The sequence below is a fragment of the Nycticebus coucang genome, chromosome 4 (assembly GCF_027406575.1).
Source record: "Nycticebus coucang isolate mNycCou1 chromosome 4, mNycCou1.pri, whole genome shotgun sequence".
Lineage (NCBI taxonomy): Eukaryota > Metazoa > Chordata > Mammalia > Primates > Lorisidae > Nycticebus > Nycticebus coucang.
In genome coordinates, this window is record NC_069783.1 from 63796761 (window position 1) to 63800462 (window position 3702).

The 3702-nt window shown below is 41.8% G+C and overlaps 1 non-coding gene across 1 annotated transcript; it reads left to right on the forward strand.

The window, feature by feature from the left end:
- The first annotated feature begins 3294 nt into the window (after positions 1-3294).
- Positions 3295-3490, forward strand: LOC128585209 (small nucleolar RNA SNORA74). The gene has a single exon (XR_008379939.1). It is a non-coding gene; the product is annotated as a small nucleolar RNA SNORA74 (small nucleolar RNA).
- The last annotated feature ends 212 nt before the right edge of the window (positions 3491-3702 follow it).

Genomic DNA, 3702 nt, shown 5'->3' on the forward strand with positions numbered 1-3702 from the left:
GCACTCTATGGAAGACAATGAAGTGAGACTCTTCCCTCCATCCCCCCCAAAAAAGAAAGAAAACATAACCAGAATACTACTGTCACTCTTTTTTTTTTTTTTGGCTGGGGCTGGGTTTGAACCCACCACCTCCGGCATATGAGACCGGCGCCCTACTCCTTGAGCCACAGGTGCCGCCCTACTGTCACTCTTAAAAGTAATCAGAATTCTTTAATATTATCAATATTCATAAAAATGTCATCATTTTTATTCAATGCAGTTTCTCTTTTCCTGGCACTAGTTGAAAAGTCCAGTTGACCCAGGATACTTCTGCTCATGCTTACGAAATAGTCTTATTCTTGCTTTGACTACAGTCAATATAAGCAGCAAATATAATCTCAATGTACAAATCAAAATGTCCAAGCTCTTCTAATAATCAAAGCTCAGAACCTGACCTGGGATATATCTTTCCCCCTGCAGTGGGAAGGAGGATTTAGATCTTTTCCTTTCTGCTCTGTCCTTGGTCACTTCTGTCCTTGGTCACCCTTGGTCAGGGTCTGGAGGAGAAGTAAATGGTTCCCTTCCTTGTCCTTTCTTGACCAGGAGGATGTGTTGCTCTTCTAAAGGGTCCCCTATTCCTTTTTGCTCAGCCCTTCAGCCTCTGGGTCCCCCTCCAGCATCTTTCTGTTCTGGGCACTGAGTCCTACTGGACAGAACACAGAGAATGAACCCAATTACAATGCAGGAAACTCTCTAGAAGCCACCACCAAAGCAACACCCCCTCTGTCTCACTGGATTCTCCAGGACAAGACTCAAACCTTGTTCCATGGTGTGCTTAACATTTCTCAAGCCCAAACTTGCCATCTCTCAACAGGAAGAAATAAATTTTAACCTATCTGTATAGTTATATTTGAAGTAAGTTTCTTATCGACAGACTATAACTGGGTCATGCATTTTGCATTTTATCCACTCCACCAAGTTTGGTGTTTCAGTTAGTGTATTTAGGCCATTTACATTTAATGGCTTGGCACACATAGCTCAGTGGTTAGGGTGCCGCACATACACTGAGATAGGCAGGTTCGAACCCAGCCTGGGCCTGCTAAACAACAATGACAACCTCAACAAATAAATACCCGGGTGTTGTCACAAGTGCCTGTAGTTCCAGCTATTTGGGAGGCTGAGGCAAGAGAATCACTTAAGCCCAAAAGTTTGAGGTTTCGGTGAGCTGTGACGCGACAGCACTCTACCAGGGGTGACATAGTGAGACTTTGTCTCAAAAAAAAAAAAAATTAATAATATGTTAGAATTTGTCTGTCATACAGTTTTTTGTTTTGTTTGTTCTCGCTGAAGAAACATATTTTAAACTCACCAAGGTATCCTGTTAGAGTGTCCTGAAAGCATGGGATTAAGAAGACATCATTCCAGGTCTTCTCTCCCTGGGATTGGGCCCTTTCTCCTTTCGATAGCCTTGATCTGACCGAGGAATCTAAAAATTGTAACACGGGTTTTTTTCATCCCCTTTGCAAACAATAAGAAGGGAAGAGACTGTTAACTTCAACTACATGTTGGTACTTTGATATCTATTCACTAGTGTCACAGTGGAAGCTGAAACAAAAGATCCCCCCTTTATTATCTGAAGACACCCATTTACCTGTCCAGACTTTGAGCACTATGTGAACAAGAGCCACTTGTTATTCATCTTTGTATTCCTTTGCAAACCCTAGATGTTGATGCCTTTTTTGCTAATACTTGGCTTTAAGGGATCTGTTTTTTGTTTTTGTTTTTAACTCTCTCTTTTGAAATAATTTCAAACTTACAGAAAAGATGTAAGAATTGTGTGAAGACCTCTCAGATACCCTTTGCTTAGATTCACCAACTGTTAATGTTTGGCCACGTTAGCTCTATCATTCTCTCCTTCAGGGTCTTTCAGGAATCAGAACTTTTTTGTTTTTAGAGACAGAGTCTCACTTTATTGCCCTTGGTAGAATGTTGTGGTGTCACACAGCTCACAGCAACCTCCAACTCCTGGGCTTAGGCGATTCTCTTGCCTCAGCCTCCCGAGTAGCTGGGACCACAGGCGCCCGCCACAACGCCCGGCTATTTTTTTGTTGCAGTTTGGCTGGGGCCAGGATTGAACCTGCCACCCTCAATATATGGGGCCGGCGCCCTACCCACTGAGCCACAGGCGCTGCCCAGGAATCAGACCTTTTTATAATTCTCTATTCAACTTCTGTATAGTTCATTTCTATTTAGTGTCCTATGTTAATAGCCTTTCTTTCTGAATTCACCGATTTTCATATCCAAACAGAAAGAGAAGGCAGGGAATAAAAAGAATAAGATGAACTTATTAACCATTGGGTTTTTATCCATTTAAAACTGTGAGATTTATTTTGAGACCCTATACAAGGCATTTAATGTGTCTATGGATACGGTCAAGCTAGAAAAAAAAGGAGTCATCTTCCGAAATAAACTATTTTTAGAGCAGAATCAGCATAGAAAAGAATTGTGTTGCATTACATAAATAGCTCTTCCTGGGAGCATAATGATCAGTTTGGTTCTCCTATTTAAGAAATCAGCCAGGAAAGAATGGGAGAAAGCTATTATACTATCAAAAATAAATTTTTCATACTGGTCCAAGGAACTAATAATATTTAGGAAGAACCTGCTTGCCATTGAATGTAGAGGATGTGGGGCTGAGTTTTAATAAAGTGTCCATCCAAGGTGTATCTTCATATCCCATAGGGTGCTTGTTCAAATTCTGCCAGTACAAGTGGAGGTATTTTCATTCTGACTCTAACCCACACTGATTCTCATATATTGAGTCATGTCATTTCACTTTAAGGAAGTGCTAAGTGAAATCAGTGAAACAGCTGAACATTGATGAGTTCCAAGAATTGAAACACACAGAATAGAAAGAATAATGAAATCATTCATAGAAGAGGCCATTCACAAACAGCTTAGTTCCCGTGTAGTAAAAAAATAAAGAACAAACTGGAGTGAAATGCAAGTGTAGCTCAGGATTCTGAATTTTAAAATGTTACCCAGGGCGGTGCCTGTGGCTCAAAGGAGTAGGGTGCCGGCCCCATATGCCAGAGGTGGTGGGTTCAAACCCAGCCCCAGCCAAAAACTGAAAACAAACAAACAAAAAATGTTACCCAAATAGCCGGGCGTTGTGGCGGTGTCTGTAGTCCCAGCTACTCTGGAGGCTGAGTCAAGAGAATTGCCTAAGCCCAGGAGTTGAAGGTTCCTGTGAGCTGTGTGACACCACATCACTCTGTGATGAAGTGAGACTCTCTCTCTACAAAAAAAAAGTTACCCAGCAGCTGTCAGCCCTCTAGGCTCACATGATGGGATGCAGGGATGATGCCGCACTGTTGGAAGAGCCAGCATTGAGGTTTGGCTCTGATCACTGTTTTGGTGCTGGGCAGAAAACCTTTGGGACAATGTTTTCCACCTCTAAGAGTGGAATGCCTCCTCCAGTGGAGTGGGTCCTAATCTGAGTACAAACAATTTTTTTTCTGTTAAAAAACAAAAGAGTTTTAAGTTAAGTTTAATTTCTGGCCTATTAAAGTTCTCAGTATAGGTTATTTTGCTTAAGAGATATAACCAGGGTGACGCCTGTGGCTCAAAGGGGTAGAGCGCTCAAAGGGGTATGCTGGAAATGGCGGGTTCAAACCCAGCCCCGGCCAAAAACTGCAAAAAAAAAAAAAAAAAAAAAAGAGA